Source organism: Triticum aestivum, chromosome 7D (genome assembly GCF_018294505.1).
Source record: "Triticum aestivum cultivar Chinese Spring chromosome 7D, IWGSC CS RefSeq v2.1, whole genome shotgun sequence".
In the NCBI taxonomy this organism is placed as follows: Eukaryota; Viridiplantae; Streptophyta; class Magnoliopsida; order Poales; family Poaceae; genus Triticum; species Triticum aestivum.
The window spans coordinates 346,319,567-346,340,662 of NC_057814.1; positions in this window are offsets into that span (position 1 = coordinate 346,319,567).

Here is a 21,096-nt window from a genome sequence, read left to right on the forward strand (position 1 = left end):
ATTTATTCTCTGATAAAACTAAGTTTCTCCACTCTTACACCGGAGGAGTACGAAACACGGCTGCCCAGAGACTACATGGCCCACCTCCCATTATCACCATATTCCGTGGACATCGTGCGACAGCTCCGGTCCTTTTTTGTTTACATAGTAGTACATTTTACCACATGACCCACCATACACTCTCACATACTACCTCCGTCCGCTATGTAATTTATGCATGATACTAGTATATGATACTCTCCACTATGAGTAGCCTTATATGGACACAAAAAAGGACCGGACGGAGTACGAAGCTTTATGATTTTGTTACATGTAAGTATCCTGTCTCCAAGGGCACCACGTTACAACATTCCATCAAATACAAAAGAAAACTAACACGCATGCTGATGCATCTCAATGATTCACAGTTCATAGCCAATATTTATTTCACAACTGAAGACAAAAGTTGTGAGAGTGTGTACAAAAAAAAACTACTAATGGGGTCCCTACACCGTAGACCCTAAACCCTAAACAAGATTTAATTTCCTGGCTAGGTAGAACCTGTCGAAGGAAAGATGGCTGGCAATGATATTGAATAAGTGTGATTAGAATAATAGTACTGGCACTAGTTCATGAGACATAAACTCATCACAAATAGAAGATGGCAGAAGTAGAGAAAGATCCACATGCAGATGGAGCTACGTGGGGAGCTGTGGCAGTGGAGCAAGCTGGCTCCAAAAGGAAGTTGTACCTGGGACGTCGGGGTATAGCTAGAAGGGCGGTTTGGCGGCCGCATCAGCCCATACAGAGGGGACCCCCGATCGAGACGCATCGACAGTGGGTTTCTCCCTCGCTGTTGTCGACCGCGTCTATGCAGAACATCATCCTCTTCCCCCAACGGCGGGAACAGACCGGATCGGTGACCATTGGTGTGGCCACTGTCGTTCTATGCTTACGAAGAGAGCAACCCATGCAAGCAGGATTGTAGCTTAGGCTCCTGCTAGTGTATATATAGTGGAGCGGTTTTCTTTTTCTCTCCATATCAACCATTTTATATTGCGCACATGTCATTTAAGAGTGAAATGATGGTTGCTTCGTCTGACTAACTTACTGTTTGATTTGACTGCTCCTAAGTGGCTCCTATATGTACTCCCCCTATGTGTATGACCGTTCCTGAGTCTCACTTGTATTTATCTCTACTTTCTTGCATGACACGTAGACAAGATGCGCATAGAGGAATTTTGTTACCGCACGTTGTTACGTAGTACTACTAGTACCTACTCCCTCCTTCCGGTTTAGTACTAGTATTCCCTTCGTCCTGGCTTATTGGTCCCCTTTGTACTCAATTCATGTGCTCGTTTTCCTCAAGAAATTGTCTTTACCATCGTATTAATATCGGGAACGCATGCGTGAACAACGAATGATTAAACCTTGCATGCAACATTTTGACAAAGCATTGACTTATGAACATGTGAATGTGAGGGACTACAACCTCGTGCATGCATGCAATAGTCACACGTACACATGGACGCGAAAACACGCACGGCGCCCTAATGCATGCATGTCCGAGCACATGTAGGAACACACACGGTCACGCTCAAGTGCTCAACCTACACGTGCATGCACACACATATTTGGCTAGGGTGAGCTAGTGACCGTATAAACAGTGGAAAATGTATATATTGACCATAATGAGCGTATTATGAAGTCCATTGACCATATTTTTACAAATATACAGCGACAGATAGTGTATTTATCTCATTTCAAATTAAGCCATATTAACCGGAAAGGAGGTAGTATGGACTAGCATTACTTTGCTATGTCCCGTCAACTTGTCGAACAAGGAGCAGGTTGCAGGACGGGAGAAGCTTGTGCACGGTGGCTCGTAAGACAAGGAGAACTTTTGACTAATGCAAGCTCTCCCTCACTCAGGCGGTGAACGTGCAACAGTTAATTTGGTGTCAGATTGCCAGAAGCATACACTGTACTAGTACCATTATTGTTCGACTTCCGGAAGAGGTGAACAGCCAAGCGCAAAGTTTACTACTCCGAGTACTAGTATTACGTAGTACTACTAGCACTACTATACAGGTATGTACTACTAGGAACCGCATGGTGGAGCGTCTGCACTCTTATTTTATTTTAATCTGTGATAAAGCAATCTTCAACACATTTGGTTCTCTTCAAGGGTTCTCGCATGTGATAATGGAAGTTGATTGCATGGAACACTCTTCCAATTCTCGTGTAATTCTGGCTCCTATCCTGTTAGAAATAGGAGCGCTCGGTAATATTTTCTCTATTTTGTTATTCAGCATGTAAACAGGTCAGCGGCGCATCTTTGTGCGAACCATGCTTGCTGCACTGTGAATGTGACCGAGAGCTGGCTTGATGAAACACCTCGCTTCCTTCTTCTTTTTTGCGGGGTACCTCGCTTCCTAGTGACTAGTCTCTTGGCTGATCGTCCTAAGAATACTTATATATGAATAAAGCTCTCTCATCTACCCGCAAAAAAGACTAAGCCATATTAACCGGAAAGGAGCACTACTAGGGAAATGCTTATAGGTAGGACATCAGTAGTAGCGCTGGAGAAAGGCAAGCGCTGCTGCTAATTAGCAGTAGTGCTGGTCCAGGGCAGCGCTACAAGTAATGCTTTAGCAGTAGCACTTGAAACAGAAAAGGTGATACTACTAAGTGGGACCCAACCCTCCCACCGACGCTAGCTGTAGTAGCAGCGCTTTCCAAAAAACAACGCTACTACTAAGATTTTAGTAGTGGCACTTTATTTTACAACACCGCTACTGCTAATGGGCCCCACTTAATAGTAGCACATTTCCTGGAAAGCGCTCCTACTAAGTAATATAGCAGCAGCGCTTTCTGAGAAGCAGCGCTACTACTAGTTGCGACTGGTGCCACCTTTTCACCCCCTTCTCCCTCCTCCCCCCTTCCCCCTCTCTCCCCCTCCTTTCCCCTCTCCCCTCTCCACCATTGTTGCCCTTTGTAACGCCCACGATGCGCTATATCTCCCACGTGTCGAGGCACGACTTAGAGGCATAACCGCATTGTAGGTATTGTCGCAAGAAGGGTCATCTTCACACAATCCCATGTAATGAACAAGAATGGGATAAAGAGAGTTGGCTTACAATCGCCACTTCACACAATACATAAATTAAATTCATACATCATCCAAAATCCACACATAGACCGACTACGGTCAAATCCCAAAAGAAAATAAGATAACCCCAAATGCTAGATCCCCGATCGTCCCAACTCGGCTCCACTACTGATCATCCGGAAATGAAACATAGTAACGACCATGTTCCTCGTCGAACTCCCACTTGAGCTCGGTTGCGTCATCTGCACTGGTATCGTCGGCACCTGCAACTGTTTTGGTAGAAATCTGTGAGTCACGAGGACTCAGCAATCTCACACCCGCGAGATCAAGGCTATTTAAGCTTATCGGAAAGGATGGGGTAATGAGGTGGAGCTGCAGCAAGCACTAAGCATATATGGTAGCTAACATACGCAAATAAGAGCGAGAAGAGGAGCAACGCAACGGTCGCGAAGCTAGAAATGATCAAGAAGTGATCCTGGAACTACTTACGTTCATACATAACCCAGACCGTGTTCACTTCCCGGACTCCGCCGAAAATAGACCATCACGGTTACACACACGGTTGATGTATTTTTAATTAAGTCAATTGACAATTTCTCTACAACCGGTCATTAACAAATTTCCATCTGCCTCATAACCACGGGCACGACTTTTGAAAGATAATACCCTGCAGGGGTGTCCCAACTTAGCCCATTATAAGCTCTCACGGTCAACGAAGGATAACCTTCTCCCGAGAAGACCCGATCAGTCTTGGAATCCCGGTTTACAAGACATTTCAACAATGTTAAAACAAGACCAGCAAAGCTGCCCGATGTGCCGACAAATCCCGATAGGAGCTGCACATATCTCGTTCTCAGGGCACACCGGATAAGTCAAGCTATGAATAAACCCAGCCCTCAAGTTGCCCCGAGGTGGCCCCGCAGGTTGCTCGGTTCGGACCAACACTCGAAGGAGCACTAGCCCGGGGGGTTAAATAAAGATGACCCTCGGGCTCGCGAAAACCCAAGGGAAAAAGGCTTAGGTAGGCAAATGTAAAACCAAGGTTGGGCCTTGCTGGAGGAGTTTCAACCAAAGTGAACAGTCAAGGGGGTCCCATAAATCACCCAACCACGTAAGGAATGCAAAATCAAGGAACATAGCACCGGTATGACGGAAACTAGGGCGGCAAGAGTGGAGCAAAACACCAGGCATAAGGCCGAGCCTTCCACCCTTTACCAAATATATAGATGCATTAATTAAATAATAGATATTGTGATATTCCAAAATATCCATGTTCCAACATGAAACCAACTTCAACTTCACCTGCAACTAGCAACGCTATAAGGACTGAGCAAAAGCGGTAACTTAGCCAAACAACGGTTTGCTAGGAAAGGATGGTTAGAGGCTTGACAATATGGGAGGCATGATATAGCAAGTGGTAGGTACCCCAGCATAGCAATAGAGTGAACAACTAGCAAAGCAAAGATAGAAGTGATTTCGAGGGTATGGTCATCTTGCCTGCAAGGTTCTCAGAGTTGTCGAAAGCTTGATCCTCGTAAGCATACTCAACAAGTTCCTCATACACGAACTCGTCTCCCGGCTCTACCCACAGCAAGAACACAAGCAATGGAACCACAATCAATCACGGGAAATGCACAAGCAACATGATGCAATACATGCATGATATGAGATGTGTGATATGCGATGCATATGCGTGCTCCGGAAGAAAAAAGGTGAACAAGGCATCAACTTGGCAAACCAAGTATTCCACTGGAAAGATGAGATGATTTCGGTCGAAATCGATATAAAGATCACCGGAAACGGATGCACGGTTTGCAAATGGCAAGCAAAACAAGAATGACACAAATCTACAATTAACAGCATGATAGCACTTAGAATACATCAACCAACTATGCTACAGCACCCCAACATAGCAACAAAGCATGTGGCAGTGATCTACAGGAGATGCTTCACAAACGATGAACACTGAGCTACGGCTAGATCACACAATAACAGGTTCAAACAAGCATGGAAAAAGTGCAAAAGATATCAGTTTCACAGACTTAGTGAAAATACTGAACACGGCTGAAATAGCATCAGGTAGCAATGTTCAGAGCAAGCAAAACACCTGCTACAGGAACTTATTATAGTAAAACAAGGAATGTCATGAATCTACTAAATTCATAGAACAAAAGTCCCTTAGTAATCATGAGCCAAAAAGGATCAGAAGATATGACGGCACCCATGTAAACATAGCAAGTTTCGTTAACAGGTTTCAGACAGCAGAAAACAGAGCATGACATTAACAGAATTATGAAGGCATTTTTGTGAGCTCGATTCACTCATCACAAAGCAATGCATGACAAAACAAGAATACCTACAGAAAGATGGCATGTTCATGACTCTAACCATGGCAAGAGCAAGTTCATAGCATGTATGGATCAACTACAACAACCTTGGCAAAATTGAATGCCATGTTAACATTCTGCCAGGAACATTTTATAGCAAAAGTAGAGCAAGATTAAGACATGCTAGGGCACTCCATAATTGCAAGAAGGGGCATGGATGGATAGAGCATAACCATATGTACAAAACATCCTTACTGAACATACTCAAAAGAAGCATGGATCTCACTGTAGACACATGGATACATGGCATCAAAATAACAGCAGTAAAAGACTTGTGTTAGTCACCACATAGATCACAAAGCCTAGTTTGCATGCTTGTGCTAGTCACCACAGAGATCACAAAAATACATGCCATACATCTCTGTGAAGATGGCATGGCATAGATCAAAACACCTGTAGAGCTCATGCCCATAAAATGCACACATCAAATGCAACAAAAATAACAAACATCAAGTTTTGATAAGTAACAGCAGTAAACAACATATAGCACTCTTGCACCAGAGATTTGGGCATCAAGATGAACTCAACCGAGCATGGCACAATGCAACAAAGTGAAGAGCATCTCGTGATGAATATTTCGATATATCATGCACGCAAAACGGAGCAGTATGCAATGAGATATGCCATGATGCATAGAGCAACATAATATGAGCAAAACGGGACTTAGCAGAAAACGAGGGTGGGAAAAAGTCAACCTCGATCTAGGGTTTCGTGGGCACGCGAACCGAGGCAGCGGCGGCTCGCCGGACTTGGAGCGCGCGGCGGTCGGAGAGGAACTCGGGGAGGTCGCCGGGGTCGGGGAAGAGCGGAACCGGCGAGGGGGAGACGCGGCGGCGAGGGCGTCGGGCGGCGGGGACGGGCCCGCGGGGTCGCCGGCGGAGGAGCGGGGCGTCGAGCGGCAGAGACGCGGGCCGGCGCGAAGGACGCGACGGCGGCGGTCGCGGGTGTGGAGGAGCGGAGGCGGGGCGCGGGCGTGGAGGAGACGCGGGTCGCGGCGGCCGGCGATGGGCTCGGCGGGCTGGCGCGACGCGGGCGGCGGGGCGCCACGTGAGTGGTGCGGAGGCGGCGGCGACTTCGTCCGCCGCGGACCGGACGCGTCCGGCGGTGGAGAGGGAGCGGGCTAGGGTTTCGTCTGCGCGAAAAATCCGGGGGGTATCCCCTATTTATAGCCAAAGGGAGCTAGGAGACTCCAAATGGAGTGCGGTTTTCGCCCACACGATCGTGATCGAACGACCGAGAGCATGGAGGGGGCTTAGATGGGTTATTGGGCTGTTTGGAGGGGTGTTTGGCTGCAACACACAAAAGGCCATTGCGGTTACCCGGTTAACCGTTGGAGCATCAAACGACCTCCAAATGGAACGAAACTTGACAGGTGGTCTACCGGTGGTGTACCAAGGCCACTTGGCAAACCTCAGTCCATTGCGAGAATGTTTAACACCCGCTCACGAACAAGAGGGGCGCGCCGGTGCATGTGGGAGTGTCGGATTGCAAAACGGACAATTGGGAAAATGCTCGGATGTATGAGACGAACACGTATGCAAATGAGATGCACATGATGACATGATATGAGATGCATGACATGAACAAAATGCAAAACGAAAGACAAAACCCGACTATGAATGGAATATCATAACACATAGCCAAAAATGGCAAGAGTTGGAGTTACAAATATGGAAAGTTACATCCGGGGTGTTACACCCTTCTTCTCTCTTCCTCCTACCTCTCTTCTCTCCTCATTAATGCCCCCCTCCACCATAACTCTCCTCCATAAATGGCCTTCTCATCTCTCTCTTCCACCTACCTCTCTTCTCTCCCCATTAATGCCCCTCCACCATAACTCCCTCTCCATTAGTTACCTAGAGTCATCTCTCCTCCCCAACAACTAGATCTAGCTAGCTTTTTACCCATCCACACTTTTGTTCCCTATAGGTAGCAAAAGGCCTCATATAACCGTGCTCAGTCTCTCTCGGGAGATATATAGGTGAGTAAAAAGCTGTTCATTTCAAGAATGGGAATATGTGTGTGAATGGGGATATGTGTGTTTGGGATACGGAGAGATTTTTGCGAGTGACATGCCCCTGAGTTGATTATGTTTTGCCGAAATGTCAATTTATTTCCGTTTCGGTGAATTTCGAGCAAACTTGATGTGTCCTATTTTTAGGCAAGGTCATGCCAAATTTTTATATGACTTTGATGCATGCATGCATTATGTTTATAACCCTTCTGGTTGTTATACCTTGCAGTCGTTCATGAAGGTGAGTGGATGGAACGTGGAGCGATACATGCAATCCGCGGTGATGACCATGTATGCAAATAATCGGACTAGGATTAGATGTCCGTGTGCAAGATGCAAAGAAGGAGTCCTTTTGGACCCTTTTCATCGTGGCACTTTGAAGGCGCACCTACTGATGAATGGTTTCATGGATGGCTATACTCGATGGATAAGTGAAGAAGATGATGATGATGCGGACGTCCACATGGCAGGGAATAACGACATGGGGCTAGACGAAGAGATGAGCGTTCGACACAAAGACGATGGCGCCGGACATGGCGGCAGGGAAGAGTCCGAAAATGACGGCGGCGGAGAAGATTACGTACACGGCGAAGAAGAGTCCAAACATAGCGGAGAAGAGGCGGCGGTCACGCCGCAGTCTTCGACGCTACTAAGTGCAGTCATGCAGGAACCTCATGTTCGAGACCTCCTTCGCAAGAGTACGAATAGCGAGAGAGCTGGCGCAACTTGAAGTAGACTTGAAGACTCCATTGTATGACAGTTGCGATCCCGAGGTGACCCGCTTGAGTTTCACGCTCGAACTTCTAAAGACGAAGGACAAAAACAAATGGATAGACAAAAGCCACGATGAGCATTTGAAGTATCTACATAATAAAGTTCTTCCCGCGGGAAACCTGTGTCCTACTAGTGTCGAGGAGGCCAAGAAAATCGTTTGCCCTTTTGATTTGCCGCACATTAGGTACCACGCATGCATCAGCGATTGCATCATTTATCGGGGGGAGCATGCGGAAAAAACCAGCGGTCTAGTGTTCAATACTTCTCGATACAAGAAGGCAGGAAAGAAATCTCCTCAAAAAGTTGCATGTTACTTTCCGATCACTCCACGTCTGCAGCGGTATTTCGTAGATCCTAATTAAGCAAAGCTCATGCGCTGGCACGCGTAGAGAAAGAAGCCCGATGATGGAGATGATCCGAAGCTGAGACACCTTGTAGATGGTAGCTAGTGGAGAGCATTCACCGCCGTATATGGACTTGCCACAGAAGATCAAAGGAACATCATGCTTGGTGCGAGTACCGATGGCATGAATCCGTTTGGAAGGCAGAACACCAACCACAACACATGGCCCGTCTTTGTATGGATGTACAACCTCCCCCCATGGAAGTGCATGAAGACAAAGGACATACACATGAGCATGCTGATTCAAGTGCCGAAACAACCAAGAAATAATATTAACCTGTATATGGGGCTTCTGAAAGAGGAGCTAGACACGTTATGGAAAACACCAGCAACAGAGAGTATTTCCATATGAGAGCTGCACTAATGAGGACAGTGCAAGACTATCTTGGTTACGGGTACACCTCAGGCCAGGTGTGCCACGGATACTGCGGATGCATGAGGTGCATGGATGATACAACGTCTCAGCAACTTACGTCAATGAAAGATGGGGGGTCCAGGAAAATCGTGTACATGGGGCATCATAGATGGCTCGAGAAGGATGACCCATGGAGAAAGCGTGGAGATTTATTCAATGGGTTGGCTGAGTATCGAGGACCTCCACGTAAGAGGAGCGGCGCCGAAATCAATGAGCTGTGGAAAAATTGGGAACAGTGCCCCGCGCCGGGAAAGATGAAAAAGGCACCGTAGCCGCTTCTGAAGGTATGGAAAATGAGGTCTGTTTTTTGGGACTTGGAGTACTGGCCCAATCACGACACGCCTCATTGCCTTGATCAAATGCATATCACGAAGAATGTCCTCGAGAGCTTGCTTGGCACAGTGATGAACATGTCGGAGAAGATCAAGGATGGGCCGAAGGCAAGGAAAGTGTCGGTGTACAAAAGTAGGGGCCCTCCTTTTAACCCCTTTACTTGTGCACGGGCAGTCAGAGCCGCGCGCCACGACCACACTTAGCATGGCAGAGGAGGGAAGCCGGAGAGAGGCTGAAGCACAAGACAAACAAGACAACGCCAAGACCGAAAACACAAGAGAGCGAAGGGGCGAGGTGGACTCCTCCGGCAGGCCCCTTGCTGGGGCAGCTTGCCCAGCACGAGCGGAGCGCGCCGCCCTTGAGCCCAAGGGTTCCAACACCGTCAATAACATTGGGACCAGGGCTCGGGAGGCGCCTCCGTGGTGGCATGCAGATCTTTGTGAAGATCCTAAATACACAGGATTAGATAAGGACCAGAAGACGGCGACCCTCGGCGTGATCCTAGCCGAGGAAATCCACAAGACCCCCGGCAAGCACCTTTTCGGGGACGACTGCAACGCCACGGCAAGACCCTTGCCGAGGGCATCAGCGGGGCCACAGCCGGGCCTGCACCTGCCAAGACTCCACCGCCGTCCCCAAGCAGCTGCTAGCTCAACCAGCTGGGCAGGCACCTGTGTGGCGACGGCGGCCTCTACACTGACTCAGCAAGCACCTTCATGAAGGCTCCACCATCGCGCCAGCGCAGCAGCCAGCCAACATGGCACCGCGATGCTTCATCAGCTCGGACGCGTGTCGAGGCCAGGCAAGGCGGCGACGGCTGGGACACGCTTCCCTGGCATCCCCGATAAAGCAAGGGGGGCACGTCGGCAGCGCATTAAATGCGTTTGTCCGACGGTCCCAGAGGATAGGCTTATCGACTGTAGACCTTTCCACCTCCTGTGTGCCACTGTGGCGACCCCTTTTGCCTATAAAAGGAGGCGCAAGGCATCCAGGAGAAGGATTTGGCCTTTTTGGGCAAGTTGCACCCCGTAGCTAGCTCAAGAACACAAGAACACTCAAATACATCCACCAAAGCAGGACTAGCGTATTACGCATCTTCGCGGCCCGAACCTGGGTAAACGATATGTGTGCTTCCTGTCAGACCCGGTCTTTGCACAACCTTGCGCTCGCCGACCGTAGAAGCGCGCCCATGCAGCTTTCGCCGCCACCCACGCCAGCAGAAGCTTTGGTGCATGGGCAGCTGCTCCTCGACTTCCCTCCTGCTACGAAGAAGCTCGACGAGTGGAGAGCCACTATCCGGAGCCTCGTCGGCGTCGCCAACAAAGGTGAGCCACAGCCGGTAGGGGCCTCAGGCCGGCGCTCCATCAAACCACGGCACGCCAGCGATGGAGGGGCCGGAGGCGCCACGGCCACGGTGCACTCTCCTCCTACACGCCAGCCACCGCGGATGTCGGTCCGTCATGATGATGCTTGTGATAACATTTCCATAGCGTCGTCCGACCCACGATCCCACCGCGACCAGCGCCAAGTTCTTCGGGAGCGAGCCCACGAAGACGCTCGAACTACCATCGAGTGCCAGCGCGATACACGCCACCAGTCAGATAGGCGGGTGGGGCCCGCTATGGACCACCCAGCGCCGGGAGGCTCCAGCGGCCTACCTTACGAGGTTGGTTGCCCAGCCTTTACCCGTGAGCTGCGGCAGTTCCAGTGGCCGTCCCACCGCACGTTCAAGCCCGACGTCGGCGAGAAGTACAACGGCAAGACCCACCCGTTGTAGTTCCTCAGCATCTACACCATCGCGATGGAAGCCGCTGGGGCTCGCGACGATAAGGTGCTTGCCAATTACTTCCCGTTGGCCCTGAAACCCAATGTTATGTCTTGGTTGATGCACTTGCCGGCGGATTCCATTTCTTCTTGGTTGGACCTGTGTCATCAGTTCGTTGGTGCCTTCACTGGAGGCCACCAAGCTCATGGCCAGGCGAGTGATTTGCATATCATTCCCCAGAAGGAAGGTATAAACCTGCGCAAGTACATACAGAGGTTCAGCCGAGTGCAATACAACATCCCAGATGTTCACCCTGCCACCATGATCAGCGCATTCCATCAGAATGTGCGCAACCGCATGATGCCTGAAGAGCTGGCAATGAACAAGGTCAAGGATGTGGCCGGACTTTATGTTCTGGCCAATAGATGCGCTCGGGCTGAAGAGGGGAGGAAGTACCCCGGCGAAGACACCGGCGCGGAAACCGACTCTACCGACGAAGACACCGCCGCCCCGAGGAAGAAGGGTCGGCGTTGCAACAGGAAGCGCAAGGGCAAGACCGTGCTTGCCGTCGTGGGATTCGACGACACCGGCGCCACCAAGAAGGCCAAGGCAGACGACCCCGGCAAGGAGATTGCCGGGTGCACCGCTTGCCGGGCCTTGGCGGCTGCCGACAAGCTAGGAGGCTCCGACAAGCAGTACTGCAAGATCCACCGCACCAAAGGCCATGACCTCCAGAACTGCCGACAAGTCCAGCTGCTTGCTGAAAAGCAAAAAGCCGAGTATGAGAGGCGGGACAAGGAGAAGGGACAAGATGGCGCTGAAGGATCCGGCAAGAAGCATGGCGGCCAAGGAGGTCGCCGCGGCAAGGATAACCAGCAAGAGAGGACCGCTCGGGGCCGCGATAAGAAGCAGCAAGACGATGATCATGACGAGGACGACGAGTCCGGCGAGCATGAGTTCCAGAAGGCTACAGAGGCCATGTGCGTCGATGGTGGCGCCTCGCTGCATACTTCTCACCGCCAGCTCAAACAGTGGGCGCGTGAGATCACAGCAGCGGAGCCCTCGTTCGACGCTCATAAGCCACTAAAGTGGTCCAGCATGTCCCTCATCTTTGACGCCGAGGACCACCCTGACCACCCAACTTTGGTCGGGTGTTTGCCGTTGTTGGTCTCACCAACGATACGCAACCTCAAGGTGAACAAGATGCTGGTTGACGGCGGGGCCGGTCTGAACTTGATCTCACCCGTTGTGATCAAAAGGCTGCAAATTCCTGATGGGGACCTCGAGGAAATGGGCACGTTTCAAGGGGTCAACCCGGGAAGGAGCTAGCCGAAGGGGATGGTCACATTGCCTGTGATGTTCGGAGGCGAGTTGAACTACAGGACGGAGAGGATTGCCTTTGATGTAGCCGAGATCCCCTTCCGCCCGGCACTAGCCAAGTTCATGGCGGCGTCGCACTATGCTTACAACACGCTGAAGATGCCTGGGACAATGACCATCATCACCGTCCCCTCCGACAAGAAGGACGCGCTGATCTGCGCTGACCAACTCTACCGAGAAGCAGTTGCAGCAGCTGCCGCCAAGGCACTTGCTCCTGCTGCTGAAGCCCCGGGAGGGAAGAAGAAGACAGGCAAGACCTTCGGCAAGACCCCTCGCACCCGCTCCGGCAAGCGCACCTCTTTGGATTGTTGTGCTACCGTCGAGGACGTGCCAAAGAGCTCCACCGGCATGAGCAAGAAATTCAGAGCTGCACCACCATAGACAAAGAGGGTGTCCGTCAAGGAGGATGGTACGGGAGGGGCTTTCACCATAAGCTCCACCCACGACAGCAAAGATGAAAGCGTGCTCATCACTTTCCTGCGGGCGAATGTCGATGTGTTTGCATGGCAAGCATCCGACATCCCCGGCGTTCCCAGGGAAATGATTGAGCACCATCTTGCTGTCTGTCCCCATGCGCGACCCGTCAAGTAGAAGATCAGGAAGCATGCTTTGGAACGTCAGGAGTTCATCACAGAGGAGATCAGGAAGTTGGAAGCGGCGGGCTTGGTGAGAGGAGTGCTCCATCCAACGTGGTTGGCCAATCCGGTGGTGGTGCACAAGGCGAATGGGAAGTGGAGGCTGTGTATTGATTACACAGATATCAATAAGGCCTGTCCTAAGGACCCCTTCCCGTTGCCGCGAATTGACCAAATTGTTGACTCCACGGCTGGGTGCGATCTGTTATCATTCCTCGACGCCTACTCGGGCTACCACCAGATCTTCATGACAAAGGAAGACGAAGAGAAGACAACATTCATCACCCCATGTGGTATGTATTGCTTTTTACAGATGCCTTTCGGGTTGAAGAGTGCTGGCTCGACATTCGCAAGGGCGGTCCAAATTTGTTTTGAGCCCCAGCTACATAGAATATGGAAGCTTATATGGATGACATAGTGGTCAAAACCAAGGACAAGGCAACCCTTGTACGAGACTTAGAAGAGACGTTTGCCAACCTACGCAAGATCAACCTCAAGTTGAACCCTGAGAAGTGTGTCTTCGGCGTTCCGTCCGACAAACTTCCCGGGTTCTTTGTGTCGCAGCGTGGGATCGAGAAAAACCCAGACAAGATCAAGGCTATTGAGCAGATTGAGGCACCCCAGTAGATCAAGGATGTGCGTCGGCTCACTGGGTGTGCTGCCGCCATGAGAAGATTCATCTCCAATTCCGTTGAGCGTGCCCTTCCCTTTTTCAAAATCTTGAAGAAGGCGGGCCCAATGGAGTGGACCCCAGAGGCCGAGGCAGCGTTGCAGGATCTGAAGAAATACCTTTCCTCTACACCAATACTGGTTGCGCCTAAACCACAAGAGTCGTTGCTGCTGTATCTGCCGGCGACGAATCAAGTGGTCAGTGCCGCGCTAGTGGCGCAGGGGGAGGTCGATGCAGAGGCAGTGGCGATGGCGGGACTGGCAGATGGCAAGCCAGAGATTCCCCCGGCAGGGCCCGATGCCGGCAAGGCAAGGCCCCCGGCAGAGTCTTACGCCATCAGGACAGGGCCCACGCAATCAAATGAGGTGGTGTAGAAGAAGAAGATGATGCAGCACCCGGTTTACTTTGTCAGCTCCCTCCTGCAGGGGGCTAGGTCAAGGTACTCTGGTGTGCAGAAATTGCTCTTCGGCCTCCTTATGTCCTCGAGGAAGCTGCGTCACTACTTCCAAGCACATGAAATCACCGTCGTCACCCGCCTCCCGTTACAACAGATACTGCACAACCCAGACGCAACCGGAAGGATTGTGCAGTGGGCCTTGCAGCTTTCAAGCTTTGGTTTGAAGTTTGAAAGTACTTCCACAATCCAGAGCAGAGTCTTGGCGGAGTTCATTGCGGAATGGACCACAACGCCTGACAAGAAAATCCAGGAGACCACTCTCCCCGGCAAGGAAGCAAGTCACAACTGGATCATGTACTTTGACGGGGCTTTCTCGCTGCAAGGCGCCGGTGCTGGTGTGTTGCTCGTCGCACCCACAGGAGAGCACCTCAAGTATGTAATTCAGATGCACTTTCCCAGGGAGATGTCCACCAACAACACTGCTGAGTACAAGGGGTTGCTTGCCGGTCTCAGGATCACAGCAGACCTCGGGGTTATAAGAAGCTCATCGTCAGGGGTGATTCATAGCTTGTCGTCAGACAAGTCAACAAAAATTATCAGAGCCTGTTGATGGAGGCCTACGTAGATGAGGTGAGGAAGCTGGAGGAGCGCTTCGACGGTATACAAGCGGAGGACGACATCGCCGATTACCTGTCAAAGCGCGCTGCATTCAAGCTACCTGTGGAACCAGGTACTTTTTTGCTTTGGTTAACTCAACCATCCGTCGAACCATCAACGGAGCAGAACAAATGAAGGAAATTAGGCCCCGGCAAGTACTTTCCCGCTGAGCCCCCGGGGGCCACCGGCAAGGGTGTTGCTGTGGATTCTGAGCCTGCCGAGGAGCGACTGACTCCGGCAGGCCGTCAAGCCCTGGCCGTAGAGACGACCGCTCCCATGGCAGAAGAAATGCTTTTGGTCCTTGCCGTCGAGCCCCAGGCTCCGCCATGGGCGCAGCATATCGTCCGATTCCTCCAAACAGGGGAGCTTCCTGAGGAGTAGGAGAAGCGGAGAAAGTAGCCCGTCGGTCTGCTATGTATCAGTTCGTCGATGACGTCCTGTACAGGAAGAGACCGAATGGTGTGAAATTGAAGTGCATTCCCCAGGAGGAAGGATTGGAGTTGTTGGCGGAGATACACGGAGGCATATGTGGCTCCCACATAGGGTCGAGGGCCCTTGCCGGCAACGCGTTCTGGCAGGGTTTCTTCTGGCCCACTGCCCTCTAGGATGCAACAGCACTAGTAACCAAGTGCGAAGCGTGTCAGCTCCATTCGAAGAAGCTTCATCAACCAGCTCAAGCCCTTCAAACAATCCCTCTTTCCTGGCCATTCTCAGTCTGGGGGCTCGACATCCTGGGCCCTTTCCCCCGCGCTGTCGGGGCTTTGAGTACTTGTACGTTGCGATCGACAAGTTCACAAAGTGGCCGGAGGTGGAAGCAGTGAGGAAGGTGATAGCACAGTCAGCCGTCATGTTCTTCAAGGGGATTGTGTGCCGTTTTGGTGTGCCAAACAGAGTCATCACCGACAATGGCACGCAGTTCATAAGCCACACCTTCATGCAATACATCCAAGACCTCGGCATCAGGGTCTGTTTCGCTTCCGTGTTACACCCACGGAGCAACGGCCAGGCGGAGAGGGAAAATGCTGAAGTGTTGCGAGGCCTGAGGACAAAGACTTTTGACAGGCTGCACAAGAGCGGAATGCGCTGGATTGATGAGTTGCCGTCGGTTCTTTGGTCGATCAGAACGACGCCAAATCGAGCCACCGGCCAGACACCCTTTGCCCTGGTATACGAGGCAGAAGCAGTTCTCCCCACGGAACTCATATACGGGTCACCTCGAGTGCTCGCTTACGACGAGCTTGAGCAAGAGCAATTGCGACACGATGACACAACGCTCCTTGAGGAAGATCGTCTTCGGGCGGCTGTGAGAGCAGCACGCTACCAGCAAGCCTTGCGCCGCTACCATAGCCGCAAGGTTCATGCCTGAAGCTTTGAGGAAGGCTACCTTGTTCTTCGGCGCGTTCAATCGGCCAAGAATTCCAAGAAGTTGACGCCAAAGTGGGAAGGCCCTTATCGGGTAATACGAGTCACCACGCCCGGCGCAGTCCACCTGGAGACCGAAGATGCTGTCCCAGTGAGCAACTCCTGGAACATCGAACATCTTCGCAAGTTTTACCCATAAGGAGCGGTTGCCGGGGCTCCCGGCAAGCCACCTTTTGTACAAGCTTTGCCAGCAAGGCATGTAACCCTGTGTACAAAGCCAGGCGCAAACCCTGAGGATAAATAAATGAAGCGCTGGCGCCCTAAGTTATAGCATGCATGCTAGGTTGAGTCTCTCCCTCGGTTAGGGTTGCTAGTGCTTAAGCGGCGACTAACCCCTAGCATAGAGGTCGAGTTTGCGTTGCTCTGTTTCTTTCCGTCCTCTTTGGTTCACAGGGTACACGGACGCTCCTGCTGGGCTGTTTGGAAGAAAGAGAACGAGCCGGCGCTCCGGCCTCGGCAAGCCAAGGTTGCCGGGGGCTGCGGATACAAGAATCCAGCCACGGCAAGCCAAGGCTGCCGGGGGCTGCAGATTCAGATAAGTCTTTCATCCTCTGTCGTGCATTTCGGTATGAAGTTGGGGTGTATGAAACCTCGTTTTTCTCCGAGACCCCCCTGCTCCCCCTTCTTCTTGTACCCAAGTCCCTGGGTCAGAACCGGGTCGTAGACGCTGTGGCAAGGAAATAAACGAAGGGCCTAACTCTACTTCGCCCCTGCCTCCGCCAAAAGCGTGAGAATGGTCGACTGAAGTCAGGGGACGGCAAGGCCTGTTGCCGGGCGACAATGTTTATCTTAAAAACAACAAGGATTCATTCCTTGGCATGGGCCTCGCTCACGCACAAAGAACCCGGCAAGCACCCCTTTTCATTAAAAACATCCCATACAGGCACAGTTCATATAGAATTAAAAACATGAGCAAGGGGATTACAAGTATTAAAATTAACAAGTGCCAGCAGGCTTACAAACTAAAAAGAGATAAGATGCCCGTAATCCCTTTCTTGTCCCTCTCCTCATAAAGCGTAACAAGGTGGCGGGAGGGCAAAAAGAGCACCTAGGCAAGGTACGAGGAGCAAAAGGCACCAAGAGAACATCTTGATGCCGGGAAAGGAGCTGGAAGACGAGGCAGCAGGCTGGCAATACGCGGCGAAGGCGTAGGTGCCAGCGTACTCCGACTTGACGGTCGCCACCCGCCTTCTTTGCCTTCTTCGGCCCTCTTACGCCAGCCGCCCAAGGAGGCGACGGGGAATGCACCGATGGAGAGCTTAACGAGGAAGGCCCTCGGTAGGGCGCGAGGCCGAGGGAGGGGCGACGCGGTCAGTCGGAGTCGAGGTCGGCGTCCCTCCGCTCGACACCCTCGTCGTCACTGTCGCTGTCCTCCTCGTCACTCCCGCTCGAGGAGGAAACTTCATCGTCGGAGGAGCTCTCCACGCTGCACTTCAGGCGAGTTCCAAGGTCTCCAAAGACCTTGACGGAGAGCAGGCCGCCCTCCATTAACTTGAAGTAGAGGACGAGCCCCGCCGTTAGGCTGTGGACGTGAGCAAACGTCTTCCATCCGCGACAAAGGTACATGATGTGAGGAGCGAGGAAGTCGACGTCGACCCGCGTGCCGCCGTTCCCGCAGCCCCTCATGTGCATCCTGAGGGTCTGGGGCGGATCGAGCTCCATCTCCCGAGCAAGTGGGGTGGGGAGGCGGAGATGACGACACGGTGGCCGGTGCAGCGTGATGAAGAACTCGCGGGGCTGGTCCCCGACGTGGCCCTCCATCGCGGGAGGCATCGATGGCGGAGGCACAACCATTGCGCCACCTCGTCCCCCTCTTCCCCGAGTGCCATGGCGACCTCGGCCTCGCCCCCTCCCCCTTCCTCTCGTAGCCGGCTCCACCACCGCGGGCTTTGGGGAAGGGGGAACACGCTGTCGAGCGGCGACCCTCGCCGCCACCGTCGAAGGGCCAGCACTCCCTCTCGCCATGGTGGGTTGAAGAAAGGAGCGAAGGTGGAAGAGGATGGACGCCGAGAGAATGTGGGATGACATCCCCTCCCCCTCCTTATAAAGGGGCGGGGTCGAGGCTCGGCCACCCCAATCAGCGACGGCCCAGTTTCCCGCCTCCACCGCCTGCCACCTGCATGGGGGACGCGTGGCGAGCGAGCAGGATCGAGGGGACGGGTGACACGACCGTTCCCCACACTGTGATCGTGGGGCATGGGCGCCTTGAAGACCGTGACCCAAGTCCACTCAGTAACTGAGTCACGCCTCTGTGCCTCCCTCCTTTTTTATGGGCAAGGCGCGAGCCACCTCTTTACCACGATGTGACACATGCGTGTGGGAACCGCCCCACGCATGACCCTCCACGCCACACGTTCAACGCGGGTCATGGGGAAGCGCAGCGGACGAAAAGTTACTGCGGTAAAATCCGCCCACCTGCCCGCGCACCATTTTGGGCCTAGCCCAACAACGCGTCGCGGTTATGTGTGGCCCAGGCCCAGGGGCTCCTATCGGTGTACAAAAGTAGGGGCCCTCCTTTTGACCCCTTTACTTGTGCACGGGCAGTCAGAGCCGCGTGCCACGGCCACACTTAGCATGGCAGAGGAGGGAAGCCGGAGAGAAGCCGAAGCACAAGACAAACAAGACAACGCCAAGACCGGAAACACAAGAGAGCGAAGGGGCGAGGTGGACTCCCCCGGCAGGCCCCTTGGCGGGGCAGCCTCCGCGGCCCCGGCAAGAGCCTTGACGGGGCAGCTTGCTCAGCACCAGTGGAGTGCGCCGCCCTTGAGCCCAAGGGTTCCAACACCGTCAATCACATTGGGACCAGGGCTCGGGAGGCGCCTCCGTGATGGCATGCACATCTTTGTGAAGATCCTAAATACACATGACCAGATAAGAACCAGAAGACGGCGACCCTCGGCGGGATCCTAGCCGAGGAAATCCACAAGACCCCGGCAAGCGCCTTGCCGGGGACGACTGCAACACCACGGCAAGACCCTTGCCGAGGGCATCAGCGAGGCCACAGCCGGGCCCGCACCTGCCAAGACTCTACCGCCGTCCCCAGGCAGCTGCTAGCTCAACCAGCTGGGCAGGCACCTGCGTGGCGACGGGCGGCCTCTACACTGGCTCAGCAAGCACCTACGTGGCGGCATGCGACCCTTCATTAAGGCTCCACCCCCGCGCCAGCCCAGCAGCCAGCCAACGTACCACCAATGAGGGAAGATGACGATGACGATGAAGCATACATGTAAAGAAGAATCAATAGTGCATTACCTAAGAAAGATCGTACTCCATGGTTCCGGAAGTCACAAGGAGGGGCTCAATTACTCAGCAACGAATAAGGAAGGGAAGAAGCTCAATGTGAAATATCGTCGACGCAGCTGAGAAACCATCATTTATATATATGTATCTATTTTGTGTACACACTTAAGTAACCGTTATCGGTCAACTGATATGTTACAACCACAATCATGGTTTCGGTGATATTCGCGCAGTGTTTGAGGAAGACGCCCTCGTCGAGAGAGAAAAAAACAAAAATAAAAGGGAGAAAGCAATACAAAAGAAAAAGTAAAGTAAACATAAAAGAAATTGAAAATAATGAATAGAAAAGAAAACTAAAAACTAGAAAACAAAAATAATAAAAAGAGAAGAAAACATATCAGTAGCGTTGGTTTATGAACCAGCGCAATAGCTAATGTAGTTATAGCGCTGGATCCTAACCCAATGCTACTACTATGTGTAATTTAGAATTAAAAAACTAAAAAGTAAAACAGTTAGCAGTAGCGCTGGGTTACCACCTAATGCTATAGCTAATTTAGCTATAGCGCTGGATCCTAACCCAGTACTACTACTATTTTGAGTAAACCCACCACGCGGGCTCAAATTTTGCCAAGTCCCCATCGCCCCCACTCTCCCACCTCACCCCTCCTCTCTGCTGTCGCCCGCCGCCGTCGCCCCTGCCCACCGTCGTCGCAACTCGGCCCCTACCCACCGTCGTGGCCCCTGCCCGCCACTCCGACCTCCTCCTCGTCCGCGCCGACGCCGCTTCGGCCTCCTCATCCGCGCCGCCGCCACTCCGGCCTCCTCGTCTGCGCCGCCGCCATCGACCTTACCCTCTCTCTACCTCGCCGCCCTTCAGGTACCCCCTCCCCCACCTCCCCCTCTCTCTAGTCAATTAGGAAAAAAATTCTAGGGTTCATATCTTGCTTAATTTAAAAAAAATAATTTTTAAAAACAGAATTGTTGCTGCTTAGTAATAGAAGATAGTAGGAATTAATTAATTTTTGTAGCTATAAAGAAAAAACTATATATAAAAAACAGTAGCAAATTTTGTAGCTTTAAATAAAAAACTAGCTATGCTTTGTAGGTATAAAAAACAGTAGCAAAAATTTATAAAAAGCAGTAGCAAAAATTTATAAAAAATAGTAGCAAAAATTATAAAAAACAGTAGCAACATTTATAAAAAATTGTAGCAACTTTTTTTTGCTATAAATAAACAGTACCAAAATTGTTCCTACTACTTTTATAGGTATATAAATTATTTATAAAAAACAGTAGCTCCCTTCCTTGACTTTTTTAGCTATAAATTAGCTAATAAAAACAGTAGCAAATTCCGGAGTAGGAGAGATTGGGTTTAGGTAAAATTTGGATGAAAAGAGAGAGAGAGAGAGAGAGAGAGAGAGAGAGAGAGCAATGTATGAACCCTAGCTTAGCTATGTATGAACCCTAGGAGATATAGCAAAGAGAGAGAGAGAGAGAGAGAGAGAGAGAGAGA